Source organism: Pelophylax lessonae, assembly GCF_965119305.1.
Source record: "Pelophylax lessonae genome assembly, chromosome: 11".
Classification (NCBI taxonomy): Eukaryota; Metazoa; Chordata; class Amphibia; order Anura; family Ranidae; genus Pelophylax; species Pelophylax lessonae.
This window is the reverse complement of record NC_138778.1, coordinates 97,481,887-97,495,681: the sequence shown is the minus strand read 5'-3', so window position 1 is coordinate 97,495,681 and position 13,795 is coordinate 97,481,887. Positions and strand designations below refer to the sequence as shown.

Here is a 13,795-nt window from a genome sequence, read left to right as displayed (position 1 = left end):
GGTGGAAGCCATTTTTCCACCCCATCCACCTATAAATCCAAATCTCAAATTTTTCCTTTACTGCAATCCAACCCTAACATCTGGGCCTTTACCCAACAGGTGATTAGGGAAATCCAAAAAACTAAGATTTGAATTCCTCCAATCTGAATCAAAGTCAGATTATGGCCATTCAATCACTTCAAAACGACCCCTCCCTAACTATTAAACCCTCAGATAAGGGTGGGAATGTCGTTGTAATGGATACTACTGGATATGAGGCTATGGTTTTAGACATTCTAAACAATAAAGATTGGTATAGAAAAATTTCTGAAAGCTTCCTAGCAAGAATAGTCATCAAATATCGTCAACTTATTTCTGAGGCCTACTCTAAAGCTTTGATAAATAAAAAAACATGGGAATTTTTGAACATTAAAGATCCAAAGACACCCACTATGTATGCCTTACCCAAGGTTCATAAGAACCTGAAAAAACCCCCAGGTAGACCTATAGTCTCTGGTAATGGTTGCCTGACCGAGCGAGCTAGCCAGCTAGTGGATGACTACTTGCGTCCCCACGTACTGGCTTTACCCTCCTATATTAGGGATACTAGTGACCTGATTAAAGCCATAGATGGCATTCAGGTTCCAAAAAATGCATGGCTGGTGGGTATTGATGTGGAAGCCCTCTACAACTCGATCCCGCACCATTGTGAGCACCTCTGAGAGAGGTGGCTCCTCATTGGAATACAATGCCTTTATCATCTCACTTCTTAGATTTATCTTGTCCAATAATGTCTTTTTGTTCAACGGTTCCCATTACCTCCAGGTGCAGGAGGTGGCTATGGGGACCAAGTGTGCCCCCTCCTATGCCAACCTGCACCTGGGGGGATGGGAACGTGATCTCTTCTCCAGGGACGGTCTTGAGTTATTTCTCTCCTGCGTGCTCCTGTGGAGAAGATTCATTGATGACATTTTTATGATTTGGACGGGCTCTTTAACTGTTATTGAGATTCCTTGAGGTTTAAAAAACCAATGATTTTAATCTCAAATTTACCTATGCATACAACCAAAAATCCTTGGATTTTTTGGACATTACAATCTATATAGATGAGGATGGAGTTTTAGGTTCCACCCTCTTTCGTAAAACCACTGCAGGCAACACTATTCTGAGGGCAGATAGTTCTCACCCCCAGCCACTTGTATCTAGTATACCGTACAGTCAATACTTAAGATTGCGGCGCAATTGTACTAGATCAGAGGATTTTGAGAGAGAGGCAAAAAATCTACAGAGACGACTCTTATGTAGAGGTTATAGTAGGGCTTGTCTGAAGAAATCCTATCACAGAGCAAAAAAACGGGACAGAATCGACTTAATTTTCAGCAAAAAAACCCAAAAAAACAAATAATACTGATGGGGTAGGTTTAATTACACGGTACTCAGGTCAACATGACCAGGTACGATCAATTCTAAAAAAGTTTTGGTACCTCTTGGAGGCTGATGAAAAGGTATCCAAACATATTGGAGACCGCCCTCAGATAACATTCAAAAGATCCCGATCATTAAGGGACCAACTGGTCCATAGTCATTATACCCCTTCAAGTAAATCCAAAAGATCGCTGACTGGCACATATTCTTGCAGAAGATGCAACTTCTGCAGATATTTGCCTAACATGAGTGAAATTATTCTTCCAAATGGTAAAATATATAGACCCAACTTCTATGCAAATTGCCAAACTGTTGGAGTCGTATATATAATGTATTGTAGTTGTAAAGCCTTTTACATAGGAAAAACGAAAAGACCTTTTTTCAATAGAATTCGTGATCATGTTAAACTTGTCAAAAATAAAAAGTTCGAAAGTCCCATCAGCCGTCACATGGGCCTCTACCATAGTTTTAATGATAAAATGATGACCTTCTTTGCCTTGGAACATATCCCACTCAACGAACGAGGTGGAAGTGTAGACAATAATTTATTGCAACGTGAAACTAAGTGGATATTTAATCTATCGGCCACTCAGTATCCTGGTATAAATGAATCCATTAGTTTCAAACCCTTTCTTGGCTAGGAAAATGTCAATACAATTCATTGTTAGTATAATCCATAAATTTTGGCTGAAAACTAACAAATTGGACTTTGTACATGTGTTATAAGTCCTTATTATTGTCTTATGTATTAATAATATGTAATTTTGGGTGCAGATTTTCTGCATTGTATTTTTCAGATGTAGTCTATCTACCTATGATTGAACAAAGGATTCCTCTTTGGTTTAACCTTCTAACAATTTTCCTGATCCTTGCCGGTAAGTGAATGTGACTATGGGTGCTGAGCCGTGTGGGTGACAGCATTTCCACCTGCTGGGAGGATCTTTGGACTGAGCTTAAATTTCCTGCCTCCCTTCTTGTTGCCCATATGGGCACCCGCGGTGCCCTACATTGTTTCCAGATATTTTGGTCCGACCTGGTCAGTAGAGGCACCGCCTTTGACTCCCAGCCTGTCCCCCATTGGAGTCTTAAGATATTTCTTTCAAAATAAATTTCCCTTTTGCTGAACGAGTGAATAGTTGAATGACTTTTCATTATAATAATCTGGGTTTGGATTTTTGTATGTGACTGAGTTCCTATAAAATCCTCCACAGTATAAATATATTTCTGTTGGATTATAACTCCTGGCATTCTTTTATTGTCTCAACCTGATCCGTTTTGGACTGCTTGGGCTATTTTGGGAGCGATTTTTCCTCCACTGTAGCCTTTGTCCTTCTCTGTGTACTTCCTTGTTTACAGCAATAAACATGGTGGCCGGACCAGATGTTGTTGTCCTCGACTTCTGGTTTCCGGTTTCTACCATGTGATGCCGTCGCGCCTTAATGACGCACTTCCTCCGTGGATTCCGATTGGACGGCTGGGCGCGCCTCGCTCTCACCGAGGGAGTGGAGGAGATGTACAAATGCCGGCGCAACATGGTCAGTATTCCACTAGAGCACCGGGGAACAGTACATCCGTTTGGAGACACACGCGGTAATGGAATCCTTCTCTTTTGACCCTCTCTTCACCTTTGAATGATTGAATATGGTGACTTAACCGTCCCTTTTCTTGTATATTCTGTTTTTTCTCTTGTGCAGCCTTCATATTGGAGCGCACCATTGGGAGATTCTCCGTGATTTGGCGGGTCCCTATAGATAATTGTGCATGGAAATTTTGATGCGTACAACATTGGACCACCAGGGTAAATGGCATTTTTATTTCACAATTTTGATACTATCAATATTATGTTGGTAGTTTTTTCCCTATGGAAGATATATTTACAACATCTCCTTTGTTGTTCTAAAGGGATATCTGTCTCTTGGGATTTTGTGGGATAATTTTCCCTCCCCTCTTCTGGTGTTGGGGTGCCCTTTGAGGCATTTTACCCTTGAATCAAAGTGGTAAATATATTTATGTTCCGAAATTTGATATCTACTCCCTAACAGGAGACCATGCAACTTATATCTTTGAAATGTATTCCTATATTGCAGTCTCTCACTATCATACGTGCTATATTTGGCTTGGCTATCATCTTCTCTATGGGTCAACGTTAAGAGGTCAGGTGTCTCAGTCCCCCCCTCTCCACACACTCCGGTCTCAGCACCTTCGTTGCTTCCACTCCCGGCAAATGAAAAGGTTCAGGTCTCTTTAAGGTACATTTTGTCATTAGTACTAGAAGTATGAAATTTGTTTGGGCACTCAATTTAGGACCATTGTTATATGCCCTGTTGTGACTATATTTGTCCTACTTTTCATGTCTTTTCCCTTTGCAATTTAGAAATGTTCACTCTCGAGAAATATCTATCAAAACTCCTGAAGAAGCTATTATGAAGATGGCGAAACATGTAGAGTTGATATTATCGAGTGCATTTTCTTGCTTTTAACATTTTAACCAATGTTATGTCTTGTCCTAATTCTATATGTTGAATAAAATGTGTATTTTTTGAGAATTCAGATTTTTCTCCATCATTTGCACCTTCAAAGTCCCACCTTGCCCCCTTTATTGTAGCTACTATTTGTTTCAGGGATGTGGTGCTTTCTATTGTCTTAAACCTCTAGCAATATTTCTCAAAATTGCATATTTAGTCTGTATTCATAAAAAGAAATTTGATTGGTGAAAACTACTCAATATAGTTATCATTCAGGCAATTCTTGACGCAAATGCACAACAATACATTGAAAACAAAAAAAGGGACAGCCGAGGAGGGACGAGGGACAGAAAGATTTAACTCCAAATGAGGGACAGTTAGAAGGTATGTACTGTATTTTGCTGCTCCTTTGTATAGATTTGAATAATTACTTTATAGCCTCAGCGGTCAATATAACATAACTTGCCATCTGAATTATGAAAAGAATTTGTTCCGTGATGATGAGATCACTATCATAAAATTTCCAAGGATAGCAAAGTGAACATTTTATTCATTTTTGGCTTGTGTGAGAGCTAGTTTTGATCCTTTCACAATCACCTTTGTTCAGAAAAGAACAGCTGCTGAGACTTATAGTAAAACCTTCTGTTTTACTGATGGCATTTTAAGCTCAAGTTCTTCAAGCTCTGATAAAAAGGAACTTTATATAAGGCATATGTTTATAATTTTTGAGGTTCACAGCACCTTTGAAGTGGCCGAATCAGAGATTACTTTCAGGGGCCTTGGAGATCCCAGTTTGGCGTTTTCTTCAGCTCATAGATAAAAATTAATGGAAAGTACTAAGGAACCTTAAAGGTATGTTCTGCTTGTTTCCAAAATATACCAGGGACAGACGATTGGGAGACTAACCAATATTCATGAAAGCACAACCTATAAAAACAAATCGATAAAATCAAAATGTGTATATGGCCAAAACCATAACAGAGTTATTTTAAAAGCATTAAAAGCCAAGGCTGGATATTTTTTTTGCAAAACGACAGGAAAACGAGAAGGGCGCAACGGCCTAGCGCATTACCTCAAAAAAATTGATTGAAGAGTAAAATTACCAATTGTCATACTCAAAAATCCATAACATATGTACACATATCTTAGGCAAAAATGAGACTGATCACCTTTAGGTCTGCTCTAGTCTACCAAAGGTGTGGGAAGAACAGGCAGCAAGAACAGGCAGCCACCATATGGCTGACACTGTATCTATAGGGGAGAAATGTAGCAACCCTTGGGCAGCAGCATTGTCAATCAGCGGAGAGGGTAGTCTTAGATGGTCTAGTAGAGTTAGATGGACTTTACATAAGCGACTAACAATTTAAAACTTCAGATTACACTTATAAATAGAGGCCCGGAGTAAAGGAGAGAAGAGACATGGACGGAGGGCCGGCATGGCAGGGGTTAAAGGGGTTTGGGACAAGGAGGAGTTTTCAGCCCAGTACAATAGAAAATATAAGTGGTAAGACTTTTAATTCCTGTTTTGGCCAGGAAAGGGTGGAGCTACAGGGAGAGGTCAAGCTAGGGGCCTCAGGAAGTCTTCAGTCAGAGGAAAGCTGCATTGGAGAATATTTGCACCTGGTTCCCTGCTCTCTGCTTTTCACAGATTCGGTGATTTGAAGAGCCTTCCTCCTGACTGTGGGTGATTATTCTCTGTTATGATTGCTGGATTGCTGTTGGTGGGGGTCAGGTGGGAGAACAATGCTCAGACACCCCCCCCCCCTCCCCTGCTCCTGCACGTGCTTGGAGGTTGATGCCCCCAGAACATTTAAGTCCCAGCATGTCTCCCTCAGCTGGTGCCAATTTGATAACCCCCCTCCAGCGGTGCCTCTCCAGGGACAGCACCGAGTCACTTCTCAGCTAAGGCTCTGGTGCAGCCTGGGAGCATTCATCTGCTTGTCCCCAGGGGTGCCAGAGTACGGGAGTCGGCTAGGGTCCTGGAGCAGCCGGTGTCCCTTTATGTGTCCCTAATACTGGGGGTGCTCTGTGTTTCAGCGGACAGAGAGATCAGCAGGCTGTGGGAGAATGATTGCAGCTCCAGGGCCGACAGTGTGGTGAGAGAGAAGCGGGTTTTCGCGGCTTCCCAGCGGGGGGAGAGCATGGCTGGTGACTGGCTGCAGCAGGTCTGGGCTCCATAAGACGATTGCGGTGGATGACATCAGCGGCGGTTGGGCTGTGTGTCCCAGCCAGCATGCAGTGGCGGGCCAGAGCCTGGACAGTTCATTGACGCTCCTCTCTGCAGCTATGGGGGTGAGAGCAGTGATGTGAGCATGACGGGTGATTGGCAGCGATGGAGGTGTCTGCAGCGGCTGCGGGATGTGGGGATCCTGGACAGCCTGGAAAGTAGCTGTTTCTCTTTTCCTGCTATAGCTTTGCCTGGGCAGTGGGGTCTGGGGGTTAGGAGGTCAACAGTGGCAAGCCCTTGTGGGGGGTGGTATGGTCAGGTACGGTGGCTGCTTGGGGCAGTAGTTAGAGCAGTCTGTTACAGTGGGGGTCCTCCTCTGGGGGCTGCAGCCCCCTGTGGCTTAGGTTCCTCGGGGACAGTGGTTACCATAGTGGGAATTCCCCTTTGGCTGGAGTTTCTGGAATTCTCATCCGAGCGTCAAAACCTTTTGAAGAAAGGTCCCCCCCATGATCTGTACAATGTAGATGTAAGGAATTGAGAGGCGGCAGCAGGGGCTGGTCTGCGTCAGACATTTGTGAACACCGCCAAGAATTGCGCAGGCACCAGGATTTCCATCAGTGTGTCCTCTCCAAGCCGACATCTCGGTCCCGGAAGTAGATGGTGACCCTGGATGATGCCTGAACAAAGATGGTGCCGTCCTTCTGGAGAGGAGATGGAGGCATTTGGGGGGCTTTAGAGGCTGGGATCCAATACTTTGGAACCATCTGGTTATTGTTGGCTGTGTAGTGAGGGCATAGGTCTGTTTGGCTCAATGAGCCGATTTAAGCTGGAGTGCTCTGGCTGTGGGGTTTCCTCTCTTTTTTCGTTCTAATATGAGAAACCCTCGCCTCCTAATTGAATAACAGCGGCTAGCATCAGTTACTAGTAGGTATTAAATCAATGGTGCATAAACACTCAGTGGTGGCAGACTCTCAGTTTGCGATCTGTGATTGTTACCATGGACAATTTAGTATCATCGCTGCATTTTATTCACATCTCTTTTTTTTTCTCGTTGGTTGATAGAATTTAGGGATGATGGGGGATCTGCGTTGTGGGAATTTGGCTAGGAAGGTTGCTTTGGGCACGGTGTGGTCCGTGTTTTGTTTCCTCCACGCTGTTGGATATTGTGTGGTTTCTCCTTTGGGGGGTCACTGCCCTCCCCCCCCCCCACACACACCTGTCTCATCCCAGTGGTGGGTTGGTCGAGGGACGCCTTGATGGAACGTGTTAGGTGGTATATACGTCCTTCGCTGTGGCGGTGCGTTGGGTCCTGCATTATATCAGGGAGCCATGGAAGAAAACACTGGCAGTGCCTCTGCTTTTTGGTTACTGCCTGGGTATCCTGGCAGTCTCCCTTTATATTTGGGGGACATGGCATGGTTCTGTTTGTTCAGTTTTGTTTTTTAATTTTCTTGATCGCTGACTGCCCATGGGGAGTTCCCTTTCTTGTTCGAGGTTCAAAATGTTTTTGTTTCCTGTATTGGTGGGTGTCTGTTGCTGACACTACTTGGCTGATTTCTTGTGTACAGGCCCTACTGGTTATACTGGTTGCATGGTGCTGTTGGCTACTGTTCGGTCCGTTGTTCCGCTGGTTCCTAAAGGGACAGGGGTCCTTCCTTAGTGCTTAGCCTCTTAGGGATTCTATCTGATGCTTTGGCAATGTGGGGTGTGCTTATGACACACATGATACACTGGTCGGTTTGAATTCTGAGGTGGTGTTGGCTCAGCGGAGTTGACGATTGCCTTGGCGGCAGCTGCACTCAATCTTGGTTATTATCTCATGATTTCACAGACATGATTGGATCAGATAGCAGCGGGTGTCAGCGGAGATGTCACCGCTGGCATCCGCTGCTCCATAGAGGTACATGGAGCATCTGATCAGGTCTGCCTGAAAAAACTGACAGGCGGACCTGATCGGAAAGCCCGTGTGAAAGGGGCCTTATTCTTTATTACACAAATCAAGACACATCAGATCAATATGAGAAAAAAGCACTGGCTAATGTGTTTCAGGCACAATTGCGCCTGAACATAGCAATTTTTATTGCATACACATACATACACAGTGGCGGCCGGTGCATAGGGGGCGCCAGGGCGCCGCCCCCCCCTGAAAAAAGGAAGAAAAAAAAAAAGATAAAAAAAAAATAAAAGATTGCAAAACGAGCAATAAAGTTTGAAAAAAAAAAAAAAATTGCGTTCGCCGCCGCCGCCGCCAGCCGATGTGGAGGGAGTGGGGGGGGTGGGGTTACCACCCAGAAGAGGCGCCGATTGGCTGCCTTCTGGGGGGCGTAACCTGGGCGCAAGGCAGATTCCTTGGAAACCCCCACTTCGTGGATTCCTGGCTTTGATTGGTCCAGCCTCCAGCCTGGACCAATCACAGCATCCAGGACATCCAACGCTGACCCCGCTGACGTCACTCGCAGCAGTGGACCGGACCGCGGACGATGGAGTCGGGTGGACACCGGACGGGAGTGACGGCGGCACCGGAGAGGAGACCAGACCACCGGAGGTCATCTGCTGGAAGAAGACATCACCACCGGTGAGTCCTCGTGGTCCTCCTGTCCTGTCAGTCCTCCATGACCATCCATCCAGCTTTTCCACCGCCATCCCCCTCTGCTCTGCCTCATCCCATGAGTCATGGGATGAGGCAGAGCAGAGGGGGATGGCGGTGGAAAGGCTGGATGGATGGTCATCATGGGCCATGACCATCCATCCATCCATTCATCCAGCCTTTCCACCGCCATCCCCCTCTGCTCTGCCTCATCCCATGACCATCCATCCATCCATCCAGCCTTTCCACTGCCATCTCCCTCTGCTCTGCCTCATCCCATGATCATCCAACCATCCAGCCTTTCCACCGCCATCCCCCTCTGTTCTGCCTCATCCCATGACCATCCATCCATCCATCCAGCCTTTCCACCGCCATCCCCCTCTGTTCTGCCTCATCCCATGACCATCCATCCATCCATCCAGCCTTTCCACCGCCATCCCCCTCTGCTCTGCCTCATCCCATGACCATCCATCCATCCAGCCTTTCCACCGCCATCCCCCTCTGCTCTGCCTCATCCCATGACCATCCATCCAGCCTTTCCACCGCCATCCCCCTCTGCTCTGCCTCATCCCATGACCATCCATCCATCCAGCCTTTCCACCGCCATCCCCCTCTGCTCTGCCTCATCCCATGACCATCCATCCATCCAGCCTTTCCACCGCCATCCCCCTCTGCTCTGCCTCATCCCATGACCATCCATCCATCCATCCTTTCCACCGCCATCCCCCTCTGCTCTGCCTCATCCCATGACCATCCATCAAGCCTTTCCACCGCCATCCCCCTCTGCTCTGCCTCATCCCATGACCATCCATCCATCCAGCCTTTCCACTGCCATCCCCCTCTGCTCTGCCTCATCCCATGACCATCCATCCATCCAGCCTTTCCACTGCCATCTCCCTCTGCTCTGCCTCATCCCATGATCATCCAACCATCCAGCCTTTCCACCGCCATCCCCCTCTGTTCTGCCTCATCCCATGACCATCCATCCATCCATCCAGCCTTTCCACCGCCATCCCCCTCTGCTCTGCCTCATCCCATGATCATCCATCCATCCAGCCTTTCCACTGCCATCCCCCTCTGCTCTGCCTCATCCCATGACCATCCCTCCCACTGCCATCCCTCTCTGCCTCATGCCCTCATCCCTCCCACCGCCATCCCTTTGCCTGATCCCATCTCTCCCACCGCCATCCCTCTGCCTGATCCCATCTCTCTCACCTCCATCCCTCTGCCTGATCTCATCCCGCCCACCGCCTGATCCAATCTCTCCCACCTCCATCCCTCTGCCTGATCCCATCTCTCCCACCTCCATCCCTCTGCCTGATCCCATCTCTCTCACCTCCATCCCTCTGCCTGATCCCATCTCTCCCACCTCCATCCCTCTGCCTGATCCCATCTCTCCCACCTCCATCCCTCTGCCTGATCCCATCTCTCCCACCACCATCCCTCTGCCTGATCCCATCTCTCCCACTGCCATACCTCTGCAGGGGGCATGCACGCTGGTCACTACATTGAAAGGGGGCATGTACGCTGGTCTATGCATTGAAAGGGGCATGTACGCTGGTCACTACATTGAAAGGGGGCCTGTATACTGGTCACTACATTGAAAGGGGGCATGTACGCTGGTCACTACATTTAAAGGGGGCCTGTATACTGGTCACTACATTGAAAGGGGGCCTGTATACTGGTCACTACATTGAAAGGGGGCATGTACGCTGGTCACTACATTGAAAGGGGGCCTGTATACTGGTCACTACATTGAAAGGGGGCCTGTATGCTGGTCACTACATTGAAAGGGGGCATGTACGCTGGTCACTACATTTAAAGGGGGCCTGTATACTGGTCACTACATTGAAAGGGGGCCTGTATACTGGTCACTACATTGAAAGGGGGCATGTACGCTGGTCACTACATTGAAAGGGGGCATGTACTGTGTGGTCTGTGCTAGGGGGTCTGTACTGTGGGGTTTTTACAAGGGACCTGTACTGTGGGGTTTGTGCTAGGGAGTCTGTACTGTGGGGTTTGTACAAGGGGCCTGTACTGTGGGGTTTGTGCCACTCTGTCAGTGTATCCCATAATAGGGCCCCTGCTCCCTATTATGGGATATACTAGTACTGATGGAGCCCTTAATATGTGATATATTGGGAGAATTGGTTCACGCAAGCAAAATACAGGGGACAAAATGGGTGGGGTCTATAAGGGGTGTGGCTTCTGAGAAATGGGAGGGGCCAAAATAGAAGGGCGGGGTCTTGCGCCCCCCCATCTTAAAACTTCACCAGCCGCCACTGTACATACACATGCATAGACACTGCAAACACATACACACACACACACACACACACACTTTGTCCCAGCACCAGGTTCAAACTTTCAGCATTGTCTGGTCATTTCCAGAAAGTTTACGGGTATTATCCTTAGATTCCATTTCCATAGTACCAAGCTGAATTGTCATTTGTCATTGCGCATCACTATTTTTAAACATTAGAGTGTAAAACTGCCTTTTTTTTCTCAGACACCAGTATGGGAATTCACTGGGACTGCAGGAGACAGAATCTGGAGCAGCTGTGCAGCTTTTAGCTTTCATTTTCGAAGCTTATCTGGACAAGCTGAAGTTACAGGCTGATTGGTTATCATGCACAGCTGCTGCAGATTGTGTCTGCTCCAGTGTTAGTAAATTTTCCCCCTAGGTGTCTGCTGGGACCTACAATTCTCAGGTTGCCATTGTCTTGTTCTGTTGCCTGTTCTGAAATCTTGACTTCAGAGTGTTCTCGGGTGTGTGGGATGCCCATTTCCCCCTGCTACCGCAGTGGATCTAAGTTAAGGTGACCAGATTTTTAAAATGAAACCTGGGGACATATATATATTTTTGTTAAATGGCAAATAGTACAGGACTGCGTATTACAGAGAGCGCTGGGCAGGCACAGGAGTGCATAATACACAGAGTGCTGGGTACAGGACTACATATTACACAGAGCGCTGGGTACAGGACTACATAACACACAGAGTGCTGGGTGCAGGACTACATAACACACAGATCGCTGGGTACAGGACTGCATAATACACAGAGCGCTGGGCACAGGACTACATAATACACAGAAAACTGGGTTCAGAACTGCATAATACACAGAGCGCTGTGTTCAGGACTACATAATACACAGAGAGCTGGGCACAGGACTGCATAATACACAGAGTGCTAGGCACCGGACTGCATAATACACAGAGCGCTGGGTACAGGACTGTATAATACACAGAGCGCTGGGTACAGGACTGCATAATACACAGAGCTCTGGGCACAACACTACATAATACACAGAGCGCTGGGCACAGGACCACATAATGCACAGAGTGCTGGGTACAGAACTGCCTAATACACAGAGCGCTGGGCACAGGACAACATAATACAAAGAGCGCTGGGCACAGAACTACATAATACACAGAGCGCTGGGTACAGGACTACATAATATACAGGAGGGTGTTAGGCATAGAGTGCGGGGGTTCAGAGGTTTGCTATGCACAGGGGACACTTCTGCACCCTTCTCTCATAGAATATCTCTGCAGCCACCTCTTAGCCCTTCCTGCTAAACTCTTCATCTCTCCATGCAGCTGCATCAGCTCCCCCACCTGTGTACAAACAGACACCCCCATCTGCTCACCTCCCAGTCTCAGCCCTCTACACAGTCAACTTTTGGCTCTGCCTTTCCTCCACTGAACAGAAGCAGGAGCGGCAGTGAGATTGTCCAGCAGGGGGCATCGGCATCCGAGCCACCAGGCTGTTTCTCAGCCAGCATGGGATGCCCTATCTATGTTAATCCAACCCTGAATCCGGGGACAGACTTGGTCAGGGGACAGTGTCCTCAGTCCGGGGATTGCCCTGGAAACCAGGGACGTCTGGTCACCCAAATCTAAGTTCCAACACCCTCTTTAATTACTCCTGTCCTGAAGTGAAGGCCAGTGTATGAAACCAAAGCACACGGTGAGGGACCAGGGATCTGACACATCTAAAAAAGTGTAGGATGAAAAGTCCTGGCTGTAGCTCTAGAGCAGAGCAAATATTCCATTATCAGGCAATGGCCTGGAGAGTATTTACACTGAACTCTAGGCACACAAACCTTCATAAAAATATATTCCTCCATAGCCAAAATGGATAACAATCAACTCTGAATGCACCAAATGACTTTGCCAAGCTAGATATTACCTGGTAAAAGTAGCAGTGACATCAATGTTGTGCTGTACACAGCCTGTGCAGAGAACAGAGCAGTGGGAGGGGTTCAGTAGACCAAACCTGCCACAGGCTGCCTGCAGAGAACTACAGGAGGGGGCGGATGCAAGACCAGCCACCCTGCACAAGGCGAGAGAGCAGCAGTTAATGGTCTAGAATATATGTAGCACCCTCCTAGACAGGTGCTAGGTAAAAGCATCTATTAGCTCCATTCTTCTTATCAGGGGAGCTTGTTCTGTTAGTTTTGCCTGTCAAATGTTTCCAGGTGTGATTTACTGGGTCTGCGGGAGTGTCCCCACTGTATGCAATAAGGGAGCTCATTGGACAGTGGAGGAAACCTAGCCAGTAGGACACCAGGGTTTGTGGCTGTCACAGTGGTTGCAATGCATCCTGGGATTGGCTATAAACCTGGAGGGAGCATGTGACAGGGCGTCTTTTGGCGGGAGCAAAGTCCCAGGAGGAGATGGATGGCTGTCTCTCCTCCTGCATGTGTGAGGAAGGTGGTTCAGGTGCTCGGCCTTGTGAACCAAGTGTGTGGAGGTGACCTGCAGAGGATCCAGAGTGCTGACAAGAGAAGTCGCTGGCAGAGACTGTTGGGAAAAACAGTATTGTGAGTACCAGGAGATCTGCCTAGGGGTCTGCCTAAGAGAGGGGACCACTCCAGAGAGGTCATGGGATCAAGGAGCCAGCTCACACTGGGAGTGTTACAGTAAAGGGGGTGCCAGGAAGGGCCCTGAAGTTGTTCAGCAGTACAGTACAGATTGCCTCAGAAAGTTAATTCAGTCCTGCGTCACAGCTTGTGACAAACTGAAGCAGCGGCCTAGCCATGACTAGCATTACTCAGTACTATTAAGTCGTCCCAGCAAATTGTGCATAGTTGTATAAGTTGGAGTATCCCACTCATTCCCTTCTCCTATCCAAGTTCCAAATAAAACATAAAAACCAAAGATACTGGA

The 13,795-nt window shown here is 47.4% G+C and overlaps 1 long non-coding RNA gene across 1 annotated transcript in view; it reads right to left on the bottom strand.

The window, feature by feature from the left end:
* LOC309566786 overlaps positions 1 to 13,795 on the bottom strand; it is a 1,174,540-nt gene that overhangs the window by 278,792 nt on the left and 881,953 nt on the right. The gene's annotated exons all lie outside the window — the stretch shown is intronic.